Raw genomic sequence first — 25143 nt, 5'->3', positions numbered from 1 at the left:
CTGCAAGAACTCACACAAGAAGAAACAGATAATCTGAATAGCCCTACATCTATGAAAGAAACTGAATGAACAATCAGTAACCTTCCAGGAACCTTGCTACACTGTTGGTGGCAATGTAAATTGGTGCAGCCACTATGGAAAATAGTATGGAGGGTCCTTAAAAAACTGAAAACAGAATTACCATATGATCCAGCAATCCCACTACTGGGCATATATCTGGACAAAACTGTAATTCAAAAAGATACATACATCCCAATGTTCACAGCAGCACTATTTACAAGAGCCAAGACATGGAAGCAACCTAAATTTCTATCAACAGATGACTGGATAAAGAAGATGTGGTACACATACAATGGAATATTACTCAGCCATAAAAAAGAATGAAATAATGCCATTTGCAGCAACATGGATGGACCTAGAGATAGTCATACTAAGTGAAGTAAACCAGAGAAAGACAAATATCATATACCGCTTATATGTAGAATCTAAAACAGTAAATAAGTAAAAGAAAATAAAATATACAAATGAACTTATTTCCAAAATAGAAAGAGACTCACAGACATAGGAAACAAACTTATGGTTACCAAAGGAGAAAGGGGCATGGACAGAGGGATATATTAGGAAGTTGGGATTAACATATACACACTATTATATATAAAATAGATAACCAACAAGGACCTACTGTATAGCACAGGGAACTATACTCAATATTTTGTAACAATCTGTAAGAGTAAAGAATCTGAAAAAGATATGTGTGCGTGTGTGTGTATAAAACTGAATCGCTGTGCTGTACACCTGAAACTAACACACTATTGTAAATCAACTATACTTCAGTAAAAAAGTAAAGTAAAAAATAATATAATTACTAACCTTCCAAAGCAGAAAACACCAGATCCAGATGGGTTCACTGGTGAATTCTACCTAACATTTAAGGACGAAATTAATTCTCTACAATTAGTTTCAGAGGACAGAAGCAGAGGGAATGTGTACTAACTCATTATATGAGGTAAGCATTTCCATAATAACAAAACCAGACAGGGACATGACAAGGAAACTACAGATCAGTCTCTCTCATAAACAGTGATGTAAAAGTCACAAACAAAGTATTAACAAACTGGGGACTTCCCTGGTAGTCCAATGGGTAAGACTCCACAGGGGGCCCAGGTTTGATCCCTGGTCGAGGAACTAGATCCCACATGCCGCAACTAAGAGTTTGCCCGCCGCAACTAAGAAGACCGCATACCTCATTGAAGATCCCACAAGCCACAGCTAAGACCCAGTGCAGTCAAAATAAATAAATAAATATTTTTTTAAAATATTAACAAAATTGGGCTTCCCTGGTGGCGCAGTGGTTGAGAGTCCGCCTGCCAATGCAGGGGACACGGGTTCGTGCCCCAGTCCAGGAAGATGCCGCGGAGCAGCTGGGCCCGTGAGCTATGTCTGCTGAGCCTGTGCATCCGGAGCCTGTGCTATGCAACGGGAGAGGCCACAACAGTGAGAGGCCCGCGTACCGGGAAAAATAATTATTAACAAACTGAAGCCAGTAATATAGAAGAATTATATACCATAAGCAAGTGGTATTTATCCCAGGTATGCAAGGTTGGCTCAACATTCAAGAATCACTTCAGGGGACTTCCTGGATGGACCAGTGGCTAAGAATCCACCTTCCAATGCAGGGGACATGGGTTTGATCCCTGGTGAGGGAACTAAGATCCCACATGACACAGGGCAACTAAGCCCAGGCACCACAACTACTGAGCCCGCGTGCCTCAACTAGAGAGCCAGCATGCTGCAAACTACAGAGCCCATGCACTCTGGATCCCATGCACCACAACTAGAGAGCCCGTGGGCCGCAACTAGAGACAAGCCCATGCGCTGCAACGAACGATCCCACATGCCACAACGAAGATCCCACATACAGCAACTAAGACCCAACACAGCAAAAAATCATAAAAATAAATAATTTTTAAAAATCACTTCAACGGTCTAAAGAAGAAAAATCACAGCATATCAAAAGATTTTTCTAAATCTGTTTGAAAAGACAAGACTGTGGAGATGGCAGTAAAAGGACCAGTGGTTGCCGGGGATCGGGGCTGGGGGAGGGGTGACTAGGAGGCGCACAGGGCATTTTTTAGGGCAGCGAACGTGTTTCGCAGGACACTATAAAGGTGGACGCATCTTCATCTAGACCCACAGAACATACATGCAAAGTCAGCTGTGGACTGTGGGTGATGACGACATGTCAGTGTAGGTTCATCCACTGGAACAAACACACCACCATCTCACACGTCCAAGGTTCTGTAGGCCGGCAGGCCCAATTTACCATGCGCCGTTAACTGCCCACGGGCATCTGGTAGCCCTCCTAGCAATACAGAGCAGTGGCGCACCACGACGGCCACTCCCTGGGCCCTGCTGGAGCCGAGGCCCTCCCGGGCCCTGAGACCGGGCTGCTGGCGCCCAGCTGCCCTGATGCCTTGGGTTGTGCCTGCAGCACCACACAGGCTCACCCCTGCAGAGGCCTCCTTCCTGAACTGGCGCTGGCAGGACAGAGGTGAACCAGAGCCCCGGCACCTCCCACGTGACGGTGGTCTTGTGGGCCCACAGCCCAGGTGGCACTCAGGAAATACCCCAATACTTGAGCCACGTGCAGCAGAGGCCTTGTGTTTAGATGCTTTCCGTGGAGCTGCTGGCCGCCTGGCTGAGGACTATTCGTTGCCCAGCCAGGGCAGGGGCAGTTTCCCTGAAGGGGTCTTTCACTGCATGTGGGTAGACAGCCCTGGCGAGGCTGCACAAAAGCATGGCAGGAATAGCTGGACAGAGCCCGGAAGCCCCCAGGGTGTCTCCCGCCCCTCTCCAATGCCCTGGGATTAAGCGGATTCCAACGCTCTTCCGACATCTGCTTGTCTTAACTACGTTACAGTGCTTGGGCACTAGGCTTCTAAGCTTCACACTCAGACAAGTTCATATTCGACTAGATGAGATGAGGTGTGTCAGTCTTCAACCAAACATCGGAGGTGAATTACAGTAAAGAGGCTGGATCCATTCGTGATGGGATCTGTGGTCTGACTAGGAAGAACTTCCAGAGCCCCACTCTCTTCCCTGCACGGCCCGGTCTATGCGAATGGATAAGGAGGCCCACGAGTGCCATGTGTCCTGTGGGTGGGAAGATCAAACCTCATAAACGCCCAGCCACGACGGAGGCCCCACCAGCTCTTCCTCTGGCCTCCTGCAAGAGCGTACACCTGCGTCCATCTCCCCACATTACCAACTATCTTCTGATCCTCTTGGTGCAAATGGCATCATCTTGACAACCAAGCCCATCTTGGGTGGGGGGCAGGGTTGATCCCCGTCCTATAGGGCAACCATAGAACAGAAGAGAAGATGTTTGGGGGCTGAGAAACAGGGGTCTAGTATGGGCAATTTGGAGAAGATGAGGCCGAGACATCCAAGTGTATACGATTTCCAAAGTTTTCAGAAGCACATGTCATAGCAGAAAACCCTCGAGGCCACCCAAGTGGCTACTAGCAGTAGAATCAAGAAATGAACAGGGTGCAGCCCCATCACAGGGCCCTACAGACTAGCAAGAGTGACCAGACTGCCATCCCAGGGGCAGCTAACAGCACTGAGTAACGGAAAACTGACAGAATGCCATTTGCACTCCAAAGAAAGCACACAGAATTAAAACACAGTGACCCAGGGAGGCACACACTTGTCACTCACCCGACAGAGGAGGCCTGTCTGGGAGTCATGTTGAGCAGGGGCTGGTGTGAGGGATTCATCCAGGCCTTGGCCTGGCCGTCCTTCTGTGGATGTCCACTTTAGTAGGTTTAGGTGGGTCCCGCAATGGCTTATGCATTTTCTACAGACAGTATATTTGACAATTAAATCCTATGAAGTGGGGGCTTGGAGAGAAGATGGCAGAGTGGAAGGACGCTGAGTTCGCCCCCCTCATGAAAATACCAAAATCACAACTAACTGCTGAAAAACAACTGACCAAAAACTGCCGGAAGCTACCAAAAAAGTTACCCTACATCTAAAGACAAAGAAGAAGCCACAAAGAGACAGTAGGAGGGGCACAATCACGATGAAATCAAATTCCATCCCCACCGGCTGGGCAACCCACAAACTAGAAAATATTTACACTGGAAAGGTTCACACACAGGAGTTAAAGTTCTGAGCCCCACATCCGTCTCCCCAGCCAGGGAGTCTGGCATCGGGAGGGTGAGTGCCCAAACCAGCTGGGCTTGAAGGCCACTGGGGTTTGATCAGCAAATTCCACACGACTGGGGGAAACAGAAGCCCTACTCTTGCAGGAGGCACACAAGGTCTCGAGCACACCAGGACCCGGGAGGAAAAGCAGTGACCTCATAAGGGCCTGGGCCAGACCTACCTGCTGATGTTGGAGGATGTCCCGTGGAGGTGGGGGTGGTGGTGCAGGCGGCTGTGGCTCACTGTGGGGACAGAGACACTGGCAGTGTAAGTTCTGGGAAGTGCTCATTGGCGTGAGACCGCCTGGAGGCCAAGCTTTTCTCACTAAGACCCAGCCCCACCCAACAGCCTGTAGGCTCCAGTGCTGGGATGCCTCAGGCCAAAAAACCTACAGGGCGGGAACACAGCCCTGCCCATCCCTGCCCATCGGAAGACAGGCTGCCTAATGTCTTCCTGATCCTACAGCTTCCTACTAAACACACCCCTTGACACAGCCCTGCCAACCAGAGGGACAAGACCCAGCTATACCCACCAGTGCGCAGAAACCAGTCCCTCCTACCAGGAAGCCAGCGCAAGCCCTTCGCCAGCCTCACCCACCAGGGGGCAGACACCTGAATCAAGAACTACAATCCCGGGCTTCCCTGGTGGCACAGTGGTTGAGAATCTGCCTGCCAATGCAGGGGACACAGGTTCGAGCCCTGATCCAGGAAGATGCCACATGCCGCAGAGGAACTAAGCCCATGGGCCACAACTACTGAGCCTGCACTCTAGAGCCTGCGCACCTACTGAGACCGAGTGCCACAACTACTGAAGCTCACGCACCTAGAGCCCGTGCTCCGCAACAAGAGGAGCCACCGCAATGAGAAGCCCGCGCACAATGAAGAGCAGCCCCCGCTCACCACAACTAGAGAAAGCCCATGTGCAGCAATGAAGACTCAATGCAGCCAAAAATAAAATTAATTAATTTAAAATAGAACTACAATCCTGCAGCCTGTGGAATGGAAACCACAATCACAGAAAGTTAGACAAAATTAGACAGCAGAGGAATATGTCCCAGATGAAGGAACAAGATAAAAGCCCAGAAGAACAACTAAGTAAAGTGGAGATAAGCAATTTACCCAAAAAAAGAATTCAGAGTAATGACAGTAAAGATGATCCAAGATCTCGGAAAAAGAATGGAGGCAAGACCAAGAAAATACAAGAAATGGTTAACAAAGACCTAGAGGATCTAAACAACAAACAGAAATGAACAATACAATAACCGAAATGAAAAATACACTAGAAGGAAACAATAGCAGAATAAGTGAGGCAGAAAAACAGATAAGTGAGCTGGAAGACAGAATAATGGAAATCACTACCCTGGAACGGAATAAAGAAAAAAGAATGAAAAGAAATAATGACAGTCTGAGAGGCCCTCTAGAACAACATTAAACACACCAAAATTCGTTCACATTATAGGGGTTCCAGAAGGATAAGAAAGGACCCGAGGAAATATTCGAAGAAATAATAGCTGAAAACTTCCTTATCACAAGAAAGGAAGCACAGAGAGTCCAGGCAGGATAAACCCAAGGAGGAACAAGCCAAGGTACATATTAATCAAATTTACAAAAACTGGGACTTCCCTGGTGGTCCAGTGGAGAAGACTGCATGCTCCCAATGCAGGGGGCCCAGGTTCGATCCCTTGTCAGGGAACTAGATCCTACATGACACAACTGAGAGTTCACATGCCGCACTAAGGGTTTGCATGCCACAACTAAGAGTTTGCATGCCACAATGAAAGATGCTGCATGCTGCAACTCAAAATTCCACATGCTACGACAAAGACTGAAGATCCTGCGTGCCACAAATAAGACCCAGCACAGCCAAATACATAAATAAAGACTTTATTAACTTACAAAAATTAAAGACAGAAAAAAAATACTAAAAGTAACAAGGGAAAAGCAACAAATAACACAAAAGGGAATCCCCATAAGGTGATAGGGTGATTTTCCAACAGAAACGCTACAGGCCCAAAGAAAGTGGCACGATATATTTAAAGTTATGAAAGGGAAAAACCTACAACCAAGAATACCCTACTCAGCAAGGCTCTCATTCAGATTCAACGGAGAAATAGAAGCTTTGCAAAGAAGCAAAAGCTAAGAGAATTCAGCACCACCAAACTAGCTTGACAACAAATGCTAAAGGAACTTCTCTAGGTGGAAAAGAAAAGGCCAAAACTACAAACAAGAAAATTACAAATGGGAAAGCTCACCACTAAAGGCAAACATACAGCAGAGGTAGGAAATCATCCACATACAAATATAATATCAAAACCAGCAATCGTGAGAAGAGGAAAGTACAAATACAGGATACTGGAAGTGCATTCGAAATTAAAAGACCAGCAACTGAAAACAATCTTGTATGTATATAGACTGCTATATCAAAATTCCATGATAACCTCAAACCGAAAATCTACAATAGATACACACACACAAAAGAATCCAAATACAACACTAAATTCAGTCATCAGATCACAGGAGGAAAAAATCCTACAAAACCAAATCCAAAACAATTAACAAAATGGCAATAAGAACATACAAATCAATAATTACCTTAAACATAAATGGATTAAATACTCTAACCAAAAGACATAGACTGACTGAATTGATACAAAAACAAGACTTGTACATATGCTGTCTAAAAAAGACCCACTTCATATCTAGGGACACATACAGACTGAAAGTGAAGGGATGGAAAAAGGTATTCCACACAAATGGAAATCAAATGAAAGCTGGAGCAGCAATACGCATATCGGACGGAACAGACATGAAAATAAAAGCTGTTACAAGAGACAAAAAAGGACACTACATAATGATCAAGGGATCAATCTAAGAAGAAGATATAACAATTGTAAATATATACGCATACAACAGAGGAGCACCTCAATATATAAGGCAAATGCTAACAGCCATCAAAGGAGAAATTCACAGTAACTCAATAATACTGGGGAAACTTAACACCCCACTTTCATCAATGGACAGATCATCCAGACAGAAAACCAGTAAGGAAACATAGGCCTTAAATGACATGTTAGACCAGCTGGACTTGTCTATTTATTTATACATTGACTCTTTTTTTTTGTTGTTTAAAAGTTATTTATTTATTTACTTTTGGCTGTGCTAGGTCCCCGCTGCTTTGAGCAGGCCCTCTCCAGCTGTGGTGAGCAGGGGCCACTCCTCCCTGTGGTGCGCGGGCTTCTCATTGTCGTGGCCCCTCTCGCTGCACAGCACAGGCTCCAGGCATGCGGGATTCAGCAGCCGTGGTGTACGGGCTTCAGTACTTGTGGCTCATGGGCTCCAGAGCACAGGCCCAGCAGCCGTGGCGCATGGGCTCAGCTGCTCCGTGGCATGTGGGATCCTCCAGGGCCAGGGATCGAACCCGCGTCCCCTGCACTGGCAGGTGGACTCCCAAACACTGCGCCACCAGGGAAGCCCCACATTGACTCTTTTTAATACTTATTTATTTATTTATTCTTGGCTGCGAGGGGTCTTCATTGCTGTGCATGGGCTTTCTTTAGTTGCGGTGAGCGGGGGTTACTGTTGATTGTGGTGCACAGGCTTCTCATTTCAGTGGCTTCTCTTGTTGTGGAGCACAGGCTCTAGGTGTGGGGCCTTCAGTAGTTGTGGCACACGGGCTCAGTAGTTGTGGCTCACAGGCTCTAGAGCATAGGCTCAGTAATTGTGGCGCATGGGCTTAGCTGCTCCGCAGCATGTGGGATCTTCCCAGACCAGGGCTCAAACCTGTGTCCCCTGCATTGGCAGGCGGATTCTTAACCACTGTGCCACCACGGAAGTCCCTAGATCAGATGGACTTAATTGATATTTATAGAGCATTCCAACCAGAAGCAGCAGAATACACATCCTTCTCAAAGGCACATGGAACATTCTCCAAAATAGAACACATACTGAGCCACAAAGCAAGCCTCGGTAAATTTATAAAACTGAAATCATATCAAGCATCTTTTCTGATCACAACGCTATGAGAGTATAATTCAACAAGAAAAAACTGTAAAAAACACAAACACATATAGGCTAAATAAACAATATGCTACTAAACAACCAATGGATCACTGAAGACATCAAAGCAGAAATCAAAAGTACCTAGAGACAAATGAAAACGAAAACACGATTCAAAACCTACAAGACGCAGCGAAAACAGTTCTAAGAAGGCAGTTTATAGCAATACAGTTGTACCTCAGGAAACAAGAAAAATATCAAATAAACAACCTAAGCTTACACCTAAAGCAACTAGAGAAAGAAGAATAAATAAAACCCAAAGTTAGTAGAAGGAAAGAAGTCATCAAGATCAGAGCAGAAATGAATAAAATTAAAGACAAAGAAAGGAATAGAAAAGATCAATGAAAGTAAAAGCTGCTTCTTTCAAAAGATAAACAACAAAACTGATAAACCTTTAGCCAGACTCATCTAGGAAAAAATGGAGAGGGCTCAAATCAAAAAAATTAGACATGGAAATGGAGAAGTCACAACAGACACCACAGAAATACAAAGGATCATAAGAGACTACTACAAGCAACTATGTGCCAATAAAATGGACAACCTAGAAGAAATGGACAAATTCTTAGAAAAGTACAATCTCCCAAGACTGAACTAGGAAGAAATAGAAAATATGAAGAGAAAAATCACAAGTATTAAAATTGAAACTGTGATTTAAAAACTCCCAACAAACCAAAGTCCAGGATAAGACTGTTTCACAGATGAATTCTATCAAACATTTAGAGAAGCGTTAATGCCTATGCTTCTGAAACTATTCCAAAACACTGCAAAGGAAGGAACACTCCCAAACTCATTTTATGAGGCCACCATCACTCTGATACCAAAACCAGACAAAGATACCACAACAAAAAGAAAACTGCAGGCCAATATCACTGGTGAACACACACGCAAAAATCTTCAACAAAATACTAGCAAACCGTGGGAATTCCCTGGCGGTCCAGGGGTTAGGACTCCATGCTCTCACTGCTGAAGGTCTGGGTTCGATCTCTGGTCAGGGAACTAAAACCCCATAAGCCATGCAGCATTGCCAAAAAATAAATAAATAAATAAATAAATAACTAGCAAACCAAATCCAACAATACATTAAAAGGATCATACATCATGATCAAGTGGGATTTACCCCAGGGATATAAGGATGCTTCAATATCTGCAGATCGATCACTGTGATACACCACTTTAACCATCTGATCATCTCAATAGATAGAGAAAAGGTTTTTGACAAAATTCAAAACCGATTTATGATAAAAACTCTCCAGAGAGTGGGCATAGAGGGAACATACCTCAACATAATGAAGTCCATATATGACAAATCCACAACTAACATCACACTCAATGGTGAAAAGCTGAAAGCATTTCCTCTAAGATCAGGAACAAGACAAGGATGTCCACTCTCGCCACTTTTACTCAGCATAGTTTTGCAAGTTCTGGCCATGGCAATCAGAGAAGAAAAAGAAATAAAAGGAAAAGAAGAAGTAAAACTGTCACTCTTTGCAGATGACATGATACTATACATAGAAAACCATAAAGATGCTACAGAAAACTACTAGAGCTCATCAAGGAATTCCGTAAAGTTGCAGGATACAAAATTAATACACAGAAACCTGTTGCATTCCTATACACTAACAACAAAAGATCAGAAAGAGAAATTAAGGAAACAGTTCCATTTACCATCACATCAAAAAGAATAAAATACCGGGGCTTCCCTGGTGGCGCAGTGGTTGAGAGTCCGCCTGCCAATGCAGGGGACACGGGTTCGTGCCCCGGTCCGGGAAGATTCCACATGCTGCGGAGCGGCTGGGCCCGTGCGCCATGGCCGCTGAGCCTGCGCATCCGGAGCCTGTGCTCCGCAACGGGAGAGGCCACAGCGGTAAGAGGCCCGCGTACCGCAAAAAATAAAAAATAAAAAATAAAATAAAATAAAATAAAATACCTAGGAATAAACCTACCTAAGGAGGCAAAGATCTGTACTCTGAAAACTGTAAGATGCTGATGACAGAAACTGAACATGACACAAACAGATGGAAAGATATACCATTTTCTTGGACTGACAATCAATATTGTCAAAATGACTATACTACCCAAGGCAATCTGCAGATTCAATGCAATCCCTATCAAATTACCAATGGCAATTTTCACAGAACTAGAACAAAAAATTTTTTAATTTGTATGGAAACACAGAAGACCCCCAAATAGCCAAAGCAATCTTTGGGTCAACAAAGAATGGAGCTGGAGGAATCAGGCTCCCTAACTTCAGACTATACTACGGAGCTACTGTGATCAAGACCGTGTGTCACTAACGCAAAAACAGAAATATAGATCAATGGAACGGGACAGAAAGCCCAGAGATAAACCCACGCACCTATGGTCAATTAATGTACAATAAAGGAGGCAAGAATATACAATGGAGAAAACAGTCTCTTCAGTTAAGTGGTGCTGGGAAAACTGGACAGCTGCATGTAAAGAATGAAATTAGAATATTCTCTAACAACATACACAAAAATAAATTCAAAATGGATTAAAGACCTAAATGTAAGTCCGGACACTATAAAATTCTTAGAGGAAAGCACAGGCAGAACACTCTGACATAAATCGCAGCAGTATTTTTGATCCCTCTCCTACAGTAATGAAAATAAAGACAAAAATAAACAAATAGGACCTCATTAAACTCAAAAGCTTTTCCACAGCAAAGGAAACCATAAACAAAACAAAAAGACAACCCACAGAATGGGAGAAAATATTTAGAAACGATGCAACCAATAAGGGATTAATCTCCAATATATACAAAGAGCTCATGCAGCTCAGTATCAAAAAAACAAACACCCAATCAAAACAAAGGCAGAAAGGGACTTCCCTGGCAGTCCACTGGTTAAGACCTCGCCTTCCAATGCAGGGTGGTGGGTTCGATCCCTGGTTGGGGAGCTAAGATCCCACATGTCTCATGGCCAAAAAAACCAAGGCACGAAACTGAAGCAATATTGTAACAAATTCAATAAAGACTTTAAAAATGGTTCACATCAAAAAAAATAATCTTAAAAACGAAAAAAATAGGCAGAAGACCTAAATAGACATTTCTCCAAAGAAGACATACAGATGGCCAAGAGGCACATGAAAAGATGCTCAACGTTGCTGATTATTAGAGAAATGCAAATCAAAACAACAAGGAGGTATCACCTCACACCAGTCAGAATAGCCATCATCAAAAAGTCTACAAATCCTAATGCTGGAGAGGATGTGGAAAAAAGGGAACCCTCCTACCCTGTTGGTATTAATGTAAACTTGTACAGCTACTATGGAGAACAGTATGGAGGTTCCTTAAAAAACTTAAAATAGAGCTAGCATATAATCCAGCAATCCTACTCTTGGGCATATATCTGGAGAAAACCATGCTTTGAAAGAATACATCACCCCAGTGTTCACTGCAGTGCTATTTACAATAGCCAAGACATGCAAACAACCTAAATGTCCGTCAACAGATGAATGGATAAAGAAGATGTGGTACCTATATACAATGGAATTTTTCAGCCATTAACAAGAATGAAATAATGTCATTTGCAGCAACATGGATGGACCTAGGAATTGTCATAGTAAGTGAAGTCAGACAGAGAAAAACAAATATATAATAACACTCATATGTTGGATCTTATTTGAAAAAAATGATACAAATGAACTTATTTACAAAACAGAAACACTCACAGATTTCGAAAATGAACTTATGGTTACCAAAGGGTAAACCTGGGGGGGTGGGATAAATTAGGAGCTTGGGATTAACATACACACAGTACTCTAACACAACAATGTAAAGCAACTACAGTCCAATAAAAATTAATTTTAAAAAATACACACACTACTATATATAAAATAGATAACCAACAAGAACCAAAAAGACCACCAGGAACTCTACTCAATATTCCATAATAGGGCTTCCCTGGTGGCACAGTGGTTAAGAAACCGCTTGCCACTGCAGGGGACACAGGTTCGAGCCCTGCTCCAGGAAGATCCCACATGCCACAGAGCAACGAAGACCCAACGCAGCCAAACATAAATAAATAAAATTTAAAAATATATATTCCATAATAACTTAAATGGGAAAAGAAACTGAAAAAGAATAGATATATGTATATGTGTAACTGAATCACTTTGCTGTACATCTATCACATTGTAAATCAAATACAGTCCAACATGAAATAACTCTAAGTATTACATATGGAAGATCCACAAAGAAGCTGAACCAGAGAATAAGCTTATAACCAGAGTACAGGGGTTTTGGTAAGTTTCCAGAAATGCGATACAAAAACAGATCTTGGTGCATTGAGAATCACTAGTAACAGCAGCTAAAAGACATTTTTAGAGGATAACCTAGACCATTAAAACTAACTTTAATGGCACCTTTTCAATTTGTTAGAAATTTTAACTCCTAAACTATGTCTGGGAAATAATACCAAATTTATATAGTGATCCCTACCCCAGTTCCTGGCACAGAGCTCTTAAAACCCTTGTAAATTCCTAAGCGACAAGTGCACCAGGAGCATCTTTCGTTCCGTGGAGGCAACTGGGTGGGCTCCAGGATGGGGCTGGTCAGCAGAAAGGCTGCGCCATGATTGGAAGCTTGGGCTTTTTAGCCCCACCCCCCAACCTCCAGAGAGGGGTGAAGGGCTGGAAACGGAGTGAATAAAGGATCACGCCTGTGTGAAGAAGCCTCCTTAAAATCCCAGTAGCAGGGGGTTCTGAGAGCTTCAAGGTGAACACATCCACACCAGGAGGGTGACACACCCCAGGTCCAGGGGCACAGAAGCTCCTGCGCTTGGACGCTCCCAGACCTCGCCCTGTGTATCTCTTCATCTGGACGTCCGTGTGTATCTTTTATCGTATCCTTCACTCAACTGGTAAACATAAGCAAATGTTTCCCTGAGGTCTGAGAGCCACTCTAGCAAATTAACTGAACCTGAGAAGGGGGTTATGGGAAACTCTGATCTGTAGCCAAGTCAGACAGAAGTTGTGGGCAACGTAGGGACCAACTACCTTCGATTAGCATCTAAGGTTGGGGGACGGTCCTTAGGGACTGAGCCCTTAACCTGTGGGGTCTGACACTGTCTCCAGGTGGACGGTGTCAGAACTGAGTTGGGTTGTAGGACACCTGGTTGGTGTCACAGAATTGCTGGGTCTGGGAAACCCCTATAGCTCTGGTGACCAGAAGTATCAGAAGTGAAATGTTCTGTGTGAAAGTAAAACAGACAAACACAGTGCAGACAGCTGTAGTTTCTTTCAAGGCAGTCTCTAATGAAGGACATAAAATGATCTTTTTTATCTTTTCGGCCGCACCACTTGGCTTGCGGGATCTTAGTTCCCCGACGAGAGATCAAACCCGGGCCCCCTGCAATGGAAGCTCGGAGTCTTAACCGCTGGACCGCCAGGGAAGTCCCTGAAACGATCATAAAGGGAAAATTATAAAGTGGTACCGAACGACATCAACGTAGAAAGGAAGAGAGAGTACGTGTTCTCGGAAAAGAGACGCAATGCCATCATGATAGCAACTCTCCCAAACAGATGCAGAGTGTTAACAAAATTCCATTACATCCAAAACTAGGTCGGGTTTTTTGCTTTGTTTATGAAAAACTACTTCTAAAAACTGAAATGAGAGCCAAATGTCTAAGAATAGCCAAGTTTCCTACAGAACAAGGTGGAAGAACTTTCCCTAAAACACATCAAAGCATTTAAGTCCGGACAGTAGTTGGGGCCACACAGCATTAGCAGGAGGAGGGACTCACAGACCTGGGGAAACAATGGACATGGGGCAGGAATCTCCTCCAGCGCAGGACAAATGGTTGTCTACGGGAGGTGGGGTAGGCTGGTGGGTAACACTGTCAATGTCATGTATAATAATCCATTTAATGCAGATTTTGGGGGGTTTTTGGCCGAGGCCCGAGGCATTAGGGATCCTAGTTTCCTGACCAGGGATCGAACCCACACCCCCTGCAGTGGAAGCACAGAGTCTTTACCACTGGACCGCCAGGGAAGTACTTTAAGAAGTTAAAGGCAAGTGTCCCACGACTTCTGTATACAGATTTTTCTTATATAAGGAAAATAAAAAAGAAGCTACAAAGGAGGAGATTGACCTGTTAACCTTGAGTTCACTCACCACAGAATAAAGGGGATGAAAAGATAAACCACACATGGGGAGAAAATATTGGCAGTGCCTGCAAACGAAAGAGGATTCATGCCCAGAGCATCTAAAGAAAACTGAAGAAATCAATAAACATACAAATACACACATCACACAGAAGATGAACCACCACACCCTCATCCGGTAAGAACCCTACGTAACCACAAAGAGACCCTGGCTCCCACTCGAGGTGGACAAACATTTATCGAGGTCACTCAGCGATGGGGACCACAAGGAAGAAATAAACAGCGGGGCAAGAATACACTCCAGACACGACCAGCATTTTCTGAGTAAATTTAAACTTATCCATAAGCTACGAAGCCACGCTTTTTTCTCTGAAGTGCAGAAACTCAAGTCGCATCTCGCACTTGGAGATAAAAACAAGAATGACTGTCGCAGCATTGCTAGCTAATCAAAAAATGCACTTGGGGAATTCCCTGGAAACCCAGAGGTTAGGGCTCTGCACTTCTACTGCAGGGGGCCGGGGAACTAAGATCCCACAAGCCATGGTGCAGCCAAAAAAAGAAAAGAAACTCTTGGAAGAACCCAGGCAGCAAAGGCACTGGAACACATGAGTCAATGGGGAGAGCTGAGCCTCAGACACCAGCACGTGTGAAACAGACTGGGGCTGAGAAACACCAGAGAAACTTCTGTGTGACATTACTGGTGATTTATGAACTAACGTTCACTTACTGGAAACTGAAGGGGCAAAATCAGACGACACACTGCTTGGTGATAAGAGATGGTAAAGGTATGAATAATAACAAAGAATCAGGACAGAGGTCACCTTGGCAACAGGAGGGAGAGAAGATGTGGGAGAAGCACAGGAGATGCGGAGATGCCAACAGGTACCAGGGCCTACCTGTACACCTGGGGGCTGAGTCCACAGGTGTTTATATTGTTATTATTAATGTTGCAGCAAAACAGAAACAAGCAAACGGGCTTAGGCACAGACCAGCCAAACGGGCCTGAAAGAGATAAGCAACCTTGGTTATCCTGTAGCTGTTACTACTAACAAACACCTGTAGCTAGACTTGTCCTTCCCAAAGCTGATTACTCTAGGAATCCACATGAATCAACACTCTGCACCTGGCACTCTTCTCCCCCTACACTCCCTTGTAGCGCTCTTTATTTCACAGGCCTATAACTTCAGGGATACCAGACCCGGTTGCCAGGCTGCCTAACGCCAGCTGTGACCACTTTGAAATAATGCAAGAAAAAAAATGCAAGACCTTCACAGCTTTGATCCTTATCACCCACCCCAGACCAAGAGTCCTGAGTATAAAAAACTTCTCTCTACCCTCTCTAAGGGGCACAGCTCTTGAGGCGCTAGCCTACTGTGTTCCCCCCTTTGCCTGGCAAAGAATCCAGCTATTCTTTCTTTTCCTCAAACCTCTCTCTCCATATTTCTGTTCCGCATCGGTGCACAGAGCCAAGATCATTTTGGCATCATTAACTTAATGCAAAAGTCACACGATTTAAGAGCAGCCCCACGGCAAGCACAGCACACCTCAGAGAGGACACACTACCCCCAGCACTACTGGAAGTGGGTCCCCTCCCCTCATGATCATGGCATCAACAGCTCCTCCTGTGGTAGTTCCATGGTCTGGAGGCCACCTGCATGGGGTGAGGGGGGCAGCAAGACCCCAGGGCACCTCCCTTCACCTCCCTTGCAGGCTCAGCTTTGCGCTCAGCTTGTCCCCCACCCCAGGTGATGCCCCTGCTTCAAGCTCCGTGGGCCATTTACAGGAGACAAAGACCCTCCTCCCAGAGTGTGAATGGGAGCCTGCAGGATCCCTGCTTCCACCTGTGTTCACGGATAACGTAGAGGAAAATTCTAGGACACTTCTATGGTTTTAATAACTGGATCCTGCTTATTCCTTTCAGAAGACAGGTATTGAGGCAGGCTGGGACCTGGGACCCTTTGCTGCAGTGCTTGCACCTGGACAGCCATCTCCTCCAGCAACAGATGCAAAGAAACGCTGAGGGACTAAAAATAACTGCACGCATGCGCAGTGGGGGCAAATTAAGAACAAGATACAAAAAGGCCAAAACCCAATTGCCACTGCCGAGGTACGGGAGCAAAAGCAGAGTCCTGTGCATGATCCCCGCACACTGCACCACCAAGGGGGTGGCCTAGACCATCTAAGCCGCCCCTCCGGCCCGACGCACCCACCTACCCACACCCTCACCCCCTTTAAGGGACCAGCCCGCCCCTCCTCCTGGATCCAGCAAAGGCACCTGTTACTTGTTCTCGCTCCCTCGTGCTGTAGCAGGAACCTCAATAAAGCCTTGCCTGAACTCTTCACCTGGCCTGATCAATTTCTACTGATTAAGGGCTCCAAGAACCCAGGTAACAGTTATCAGCTAATACCCTCATGGTAACACAGTGTTTGTAAATTAATCAGAATTGAACACTAGTTGCTTTTACAGGTCACATTTTACAGAATTTTCATTAATCTGAATGCCACGTGTTAACAGGAAATGGAACAGAACCACAGCGTCAGAAACTCTGTAACTTGTATGGAAGAGTCGCTATTATTTTTATAAAGACATGAATCCACCTCTTTGCTGAGCTTATTTCAGTGTACTGTCAAGGTAATCAATGTAATAGCCACTTATCTTACCAGCAAAAGTGAGTTCAGCAATAGAGGGAGTAATTGCAATCTATGACGGACCACCGGCAAACCCAGAGAATAATGAAGGGGCGCTTACTATTATAGGGAAAAGGAGTAGTTTGGAGGGGCTGTAATAACCGAGGAGTCCATTGGAGGAGCTGGGCGTCCAAAATATGGAGGCTTCTCAGTGCCTGGGCTGTCCTGGCCCAGAGAGATTTTCTTCTTTCTGCTGGGTAGTAAGATGCGCCTTCCCGTTGGAGATGTAGAGGGTGATCTCTACCTGTTTGGAGTAATTGATGAAGCTTGGGGAGAGGGAGGGGGACGCAGAGAGCTCTCCCTATAGACCCATTTCCACTCCAACTTTAGCTGAGCTTTCTTCAATTAATTCCACAGAACTTTCTGCATTTTCCCCACAACTGCAGTGGAAGACAGGACATTCCTGAGACCCTTCCCAGAACAACACGAGTCGAAACAACACGCTCCGCGCCAGGAGACCAAGGACAGACCTGAGGAACTTACTACTCTAAGTGGAAAGAGAGGGGGAAAGGATCCGTTATTTTACCTTTACTGAAAACTGAGGCCAGAGTGAAAGCAGAACCGTCAGGTCCAGGGTGGGTCCCCTGCAGCCACCCCAACCGCCCTCCCCAAGTCCTGTCCTCCCTCCGACCCCACCCAGCAAAGGACTCGGGGAGGGACCCCCGCGTGGGGACGGGACAGGACGCCAAGACCCCATCCCGGGGCGGAGGGCTTATTGGGGTGGAGACTAGCAGGGGGAGCGGGGAGGGAGACGCGGCACCCCGTCTCCCTCCCCGCTTCCAGCGGGTTCTTTGCCGGTTCGAACCAGCCCCTCCTGGTCTCCGGCCCCAGCTCGGGCACTCACCATCTCCTCCTCGCTCTGAGCTCTCCCCGGCGTCATGCCAGCGGCCCCGAGACTTGGGCAGGTGAGAGCGATGGGGAACGTACACCTGGGATAGCGTGGGCCAGGCGCGCAAGAGCTCGGCGTGCTCACGAGCTCAGCATGCGCACCAGCGCTGCTTAAGTTCAAGAGCCACGACAACACGGGCCAAAATTGCGCCCGCCCCCGACCCTAATTGGACGGTGCCCTGGGCCCCGCGCCCTGATTGGACGGAGTTCGGGACTCCACGCCCTGATTGGCGGGTTTTCAAATTCTTCCCTGACACTTGATTGGGCAGTTCTCCAGCCCCTACTTACAGATGAGAGGTTAGTCCTCCAGGCCCCGCCCCTGCCGTTCCTAATTGGACAGCATCACGGACTCCCTGGAAACCCGAGCAAAAGGCCGGCTGAGGTCACGTGTTGTCTGCCTCAGACGGTACCTCCGTGGCCTCCTTCCCGGGACGGGTCTCCGAGCGGAAACCCCTCCCTGCAAGGCGGACTCGCCGTCCGCCCGCCACTCGGCGCCCCCTCGTGGTCCTCCTGCTGGACCTGGATGTCCTGACTCAGTTTCTTTGCGGAGCGCCCCTTGTCCGGAGCGGGGACTGGAAGGACGAGAATGGGACAGGGCAGGGGGTTCTGTTATGGTGACCTTCGGTGTCAGGGGTCGGCCCGATGCGAGGTCATCCTGGGCCTGTGCCCTTTAAGAACAAAGACTCAGTGACGTCACCGCGTGCAACGAAGGGTCAGGTTCAGTCCCACAGGTGACCTTTGACACGGGGCGGGCCCGCCTTCCATCCTCTTCCCTATCTCTTGGGCTAGAGGTCAGCAGCCCTCAGCCAGGGACCTTTGCCCCGTGGGAATTCGGACCCCCAGTCCCCAGACTACGTGCAGGACTGGTCTTAGCACAGACACAGGTGTGAGAGGCCACAGACCTCAGGTGTGCATTTTACACTACAAGAAAATTTATGTCAGATCAGGCTTTAGTCAGTCCATGTGAAATTTGAAACGTTAAAAGCTATTATTTCCTTTTTCAGATTATAGAGTGATGGTTGCACAGGTGAGCGACATACAAAAAACAGTGAGTTTTACACTTAAAAGAGTGAACGGGGCTTCCCTGGTGGCGCAGTCGTTGAGAGTACGCCTGCCAATGCAGGGGACTCGGGTTCGTGCCCTGGTCTGGGAGGATCCGACATGCTGCAGAGCGGCTGGGCCCGTGAGCCATGGCCGCTGAGCCTGCGCGTCCGGAGCCTGTGCTCTGCAACGGGAGAGGCCACAACAGTGAGAGGCCCGCGTACCGCAAAAAAAAAAAAAAAAAAAAAAGAGTGAACGTTATGGTATGTGAGTTATATCGCCATTGAAAAAGAATTAAAAGCAGTAATAGCCATGATAACTCTACCTCCTGCCTCCATTTAGTCACCACTAAAATGTTTTCTGACTCTAGATTTGCCTATTCTGGATCTTATATGTATATAAAATCATACAATATTGGCCTTTTCTGCCTGTTTTTTTCCTCAGCATGTTTTCAAGGTTCATCCACGTTGCAGCATGTGTCAGAGCTTCCTTCCTTTTTGTGACTATTATTCTCATCTTATGTACAGGTTACACTTTATCCATTCATCCACTGATGGACATTTGGAATGTTTCACCTTTTAGCTATTTTAAATAGTACTGCAACCAGTATTCATGTACACGTATTTGAGCATCTCTTTCAGTAAAGACAGGAGTGGAATAGTTGGGTCATAGGCTAATTCTATGTTTAACTTTCTGAGGAACTACCAACATCTTACCTGTAGTGGCTGCACCATTTTACATTCCCCCCAGCAGTGTACAGGGTTCTAATTTCTCCATATCCTTGACATTTCTTTTCTGACTTTTTAATTCTACCCGTCCTGGTGGTTGCAAAGTGGTTATCTCATTGTGGTTTTGACTTGCATTTCCCTGATGATTAGTGATGAATATTTTCATGTTTTTATGGGCTACTAGTATGTTATCCTTGGATAAATGTCTGTTTACCTCCTTGGCCCGTTTTTTGTGTTTTTGTTTTTTTTGTGTGTGGTACGCGGGCCTCTCACTGTTGTGGCCTCTCCCGTTGCAGAGCACAGGCTCCGGACGCGCAGGCTCAGCGGCCATGGCTAATGGGCCTAGCCGCTCTGCAGCATGTGGGAACCTCCTGGACCGGGGCACGAACCCGTGTCCCCTGCATCGGCAGGTGGACTCTCAACCACTGCGCCACCAGGGAAGCCCTTGGCCCGTTTTTTAATTGAGTTGTTTGCATTTTTGTGATTGACATGTTAGGCTTTTTAATGTTCTCTGGACAATAAAACCTTATCACATTTATGATTTGCAAATATGTTCTTCTATTCTGTAGGGATGTCTTTCCAGTATCCTTTGATGCACAAGAGATTTTAATTTTGATAATGTCCACTTTATTTTTTCTTGTGTTGCTTGTGCCTTTGATGTCATATTAAGAAATCATTATGAAATCCAAGTTCATAGATTTATCCCTGTGTTTCCTTCATTCACTGGGTTACTCAGGATAGCCCGTGGGGTGGGGATGGGATTCTCAGCAGACACTTTCAACTCCTGGAACTGGAAAGAAGCTCCTGGTAAAGCAGGTGTCCCTAGGTAAATTTTTAATGTGAAAGCCAGTGAAGTTTAAGGTATATCACTCTTTTTTTTTTTTTTACATCTTTATTGGTGTATAATTGCTTTACAATGGTGTGTTAGTTTCTGCTTTATAACAAAGTGAATCAGTTATACATATACATATGTTCCCATATCTCTTCCCTCTTGCATCTCCCTCCCTCCCACCCTCCCTATCCCACCCCTCTAGGTGGTCACAAAGCACCGAGCTGTTCTCCCTGTGTTATGCGGCTGCTTCCCACTAGCTATCTATTTTACGTTTGGTAGTGTATATATGTCCATGCCACTCTCTCACTTTTCACAGCTTACCCTTCTCCCTCCCCACATCCTCAAGTGTATTCTCTGGTAGGTCTGTGTCTTTATTCCTGTCTTACCCCTAGGTTCTTCATGACATTTTTTTTTCTTAGATTCCATATATATGTGTTAGCATACGGTATTCGTCTTTCTGACTTACTTCACTCTGTATGACGGACTCTAGGTCCATCCACCTCACTAGAAATAACTCAATTTCATTTCTTTTTATGGCTGAGTAATATTCCATTGTATATATGTGCCACATCTTCTTTATCCATTCATCCATTCATCCATTCATCCGATGATGGACACTTAGGTTGTTTCCATCGCCTAGCTATTGTAAATACAGCTGCAATGAACATTTTGGTACATGACTTTTTGAATTGTAGTTTTCTCAGGGTATATGCCCAATAGTGGGATTGCTGGGTCATATGGTAGTTCTATTTGTAGTTTTTTAAGGAACCTCCATACTGTTCTCCATAGTGGCTGTATCAATTCACATTCCCACCAGCAGGGCAAGAGGGTTCCCTTTTCTCCACACCCTCTCCAGCACTTATTGTTTCTAGATTTTTTGATGATGGCCATTCTGACCAGTGTCAGATGATATCTCATTGTAGTTTTGATTTGCATTTATCTAATGATTAATAATGTTGAGCATTCTTTCATGTGTTTGTTGGCAGTCTGTATATCTTCTTTGGAGAAATGTCTATTTAGGTCTTCTGCCCATTTTCACTCTTTTAAATGGTAATCATCCATTCCTATGGGAACATACTTTACTTTCATATTTTCATAATTAAGCTACCAATGTAAGTTTTTAATCCTTGATCATTTTAAGCTAACCACCCCCCAACGTTGTTTAGAAAAACACTGCTACTACTAAACATTTGTTCTTATTTGTAAAGCTTAGAAGTGAGATTTGTGAAGTTCTAAGAAACACTGACTGTAGAAAAAAGGGATTTTATGAAGACACTATAGGTATTTGTGAAGAATTGACATCACGGTGATACTGCTCTCTCCTTTCTTAGAACATGCTTTACCTTTCCATTTATTTGGTTTGATGTCATTCAACATAATCCTACATTTTTTACATTAGGTTCAATCTTTCATTAGACTTATTTTGACATGACTGTCATTTCTACTTTTGGACACATTATCTTTTTTTTTTTCTTTTTTTTTGCGGTACGCGGGCCTCTCACTGTTGTGGCCTCTCCCGTTGCGGAGTACAGGCTCCGGACGCGCAGGCTCAGCGGCCATGGCTCACGGGTGCAGCCGCTCCGAGGCATGTGGGATCTTCCCGGACCAGGACACAAACCCATGTCCCCTGCATCGGCAGGCGTACTCTCAACCACTGCACCCAATGAAGCCCGACACATTATCTTTTAAATTAAATCCTCAACCTCTTTTCCATAGTGATTAGAAATGTAATGACTTTTTTTTTTGTCTGTGTTGGGTCTTTGTTGCTGCACAGGCTTTCTCTAGTTGCGGTGAGCGGGGGCTACTCTTCGTTGTGGTGCATGGGCTTCTCATTGCGGTGGCTTCTCTTGTTGTAGAGCACGGGCTCTAGGCATGCGGGCTTCAGTAGTTGTGGCACGTGGGCTCAGTAGTTGTGGCTCACATGCTCTAGAGCTCAGGCTCAGTAATTGTGGTACAAGGGCTTAGTTGCTCCACGGCATGTGGTATCTTCCTGGGCCAGGGCTCGAACCCGTGTCTCCTGCATTGGCAGGCGGATTCTTAACCACTGCGCCACCAAGGAAGTCCCAGATGGGGCCCTGTTGATAATTTAAAATTCTCTGGATCACCTGTCTTACTAGTTTACTATGATCCAGGAAATGTTTTCCCCTGTTGCTTTTTCCCATACCTAGAATTACACTATTACAATTGTTCTGTCTAGCGTTATAAACGAGATCTATTTCCTCAAGATGTTTAGCCATCATCAATTTTGTTGGAGGCCTGGTTACATACTGGGTAATGTAAGAGACAACAATCTTATAAAATAGACAGGATATAAGTAATATACCTAGTAACATTAATGAAGTCACAAGTAGGGATTTAAGCCATGAGCTTCCAGAGCAAAACCAGCTTCCCAAAAGTTCACCAAGGCTAGGAAGTAGGTCCTCTAAGGCAGCAATCTGATTTTTCAGGTAGCTTATTAAATGTACTATATTGGAGTATTCATCTGGTATGAAAACACAGGATTCAGTTTGAATTATGGCACAGGTGCCTCCCTGAGATGTTGTAAGGATATCAAGGATCATATGGTTTTGTAACACAGCTTTCCTCATCATAGAGACTGTAAGGTCGGATCTTAACAAACGGCACCGCGAAACAAAGGAAAGCTTCATGTGAGCTTTATTAGGGAGCGCTCCCGGGCGAGGTTCACTGGTCTGAAAGAAAGGGGCCAGAGAAGTCGCGTCCAGTACTGGATAAGGGGGATTTTTATTGGGGTAAAAGCAGAAGGCGGCTTGCAAGGGGAGGGGGTGGTTTGCTATACAGGGTAATTCCTTATTTGGTGAGGATACAGCAGGGCCAGGTGTTGGTTGGTCTGTTGTGGGGCGTAAGCCCATTTTCCCTTCCCGTCAGCCCCATTGTTTTCTGGGCAGGAAGTTAGAGTCTCTTGTTGATTCCCAGAACAGGTGAAGTCGTTATGTCTCAATGCCTCTCCTACCTCATACTGGTCGATGTTTTCTCTTACCCCCCGGGCCTCCTTTCACCCGAACCAACGGACCTTACAGAGACCTCAGAATTCAGTAGGCTAATAGCCTGGTTACTATCATTTAAGGCCTTATGGTGAATTCTGTTAAGACTTCACTGTGGGAAATTACATCTTCCAGTCCTACTGAAGGTACAAAATAGCTGTTAAGTGATCCTACCAGTGAGACACAGATCTTTTGGTTCATCGGGCTCATATTGATGGTAAATTTGCTGGGGTTGCGTCTAAGGGAATCCCAAAGTACATCTTCCTATCCATCACGGCAGAAGTCAGGGCCATAGGTTGAACCCACAAAGCCATCGAGTCCCATTAGGTGCGACCCATTATATTCCTGGTCACCTGACCCAAAATGCTCCATACCAATCACTATCTTTTTTTTTTTTTTGGCCACAGCAAACGGCTTGTGGGATCTTAGTTCCCCAACCAGGGATCAAACCCCACTCTCCCAATGCAGGGGGCCTGGGTTTGATCCCTGTTCAGGGAACTAGATCCTGCATGCATGCCACAACCAAGAGTCCGCATACCGCAACTAAAGATCCCACGTGCCTCAACTAAAGATCCCGCTTGCCACAACTGAAGATCCTGAATGCTGCAACTAAGATCCGGCGCAACAAAAATAAATAAATAAAAATAACAAATAAATAACTATTAAAATCAATTTCCCTACTGATTGTGCTGTGGCACATCTACATGGGAATGCCTCAACCCAGTGTGAAAACATACAAATCATAACAAGAACATATTGATAACCATGGGAAGGAGGCATTTGTATAAAACCAACCTGGTATACTTCAAAAGGACCCACAGGTAATGGAAAATGTCCTTGAGAACAATGGATTGGCTTCCATGGGTTATATTTGGGACAAGGACTGTATCCTGAATAGACCTTTGGAGGTATAGTAAAAGAAGGCTTCCAAAAATATTGTTTACCCCATAACACCATCTTATCTGGGTTCCAACGGGTTAACTCATGAGTATATTGTAAAATAGGATATTGAGCTCCAAACAGAAGGATAGGCTTCCCTTTTGGGCCTATCCACAGCTCTGTATTGGAGTTGAATCTTCCTGCATTCTGTGTCCAGGTGTCTTTTTCTTTGTCTGGTACAATTCTCTGAAACTTGAACAATATGTCAGTAAGGTTACTGGGAGCCTGAAAGGGAAAGGCAGTGGTTAGTTGGTCCTTGTTGGTTTGTAAAGCTTCTGCTTGGGAGTGTTATCCACTAGAGAATTTCCTTTTGCTTCTGCAGTGTCACCCTTAGAATGATCTGATGCCTTAACAATGGCAAGTACCCTTGGTAGCAGAATTGCATCTAGGGACTTCCCTGGTGGTGCAGTGGTTAAGAATCCGCCTGCCAATGCAGGGGACACAGGTTCGAGCCCTGGTCTGGGAAGATCCCACATGCCGTGGAGCAACTAAGCCAGTGCGCCACTACTGAGCCTGCGCTCTAGAGCCCACAAGCCACAACTACTGAGCCCATGTGCCACAACTACTGAAGCCAACGCACCTAGAGCCCGTGCTCCGCAACAAGAGAAGCCACCGTAATGAGAAGCCTACCCACCGCG

General features: G+C 45.4%; 1 long non-coding RNA gene across 1 annotated transcript in view; it reads right to left on the bottom strand.

Moving 5' to 3' along the window:
• The window catches only part of LOC117195679 (uncharacterized), a 57231-nt gene extending 39148 nt beyond the window's left edge, over nt 1-18083 (bottom strand). Inside the window, exons 1-2 of the long non-coding RNA XR_007476198.1 lie at nt 17920-18083; nt 17137-17319 (exon numbers count right to left, since the gene is read on the bottom strand). This is a non-coding gene — a long non-coding RNA (uncharacterized LOC117195679). The remainder of the gene's footprint in view (nt 1-17136; nt 17320-17919) is intronic.
• Between the last annotated feature and the right edge of the window lie 7060 nt (nt 18084-25143).

Source organism: Orcinus orca, chromosome 3 (genome assembly GCF_937001465.1).
Source record: "Orcinus orca chromosome 3, mOrcOrc1.1, whole genome shotgun sequence".
NCBI classification, from domain to species: domain Eukaryota; kingdom Metazoa; phylum Chordata; class Mammalia; order Artiodactyla; family Delphinidae; genus Orcinus; species Orcinus orca.
Note: the sequence above shows the minus strand (reverse complement) of the source record. Positions and strands in the feature narration are given on the sequence as shown.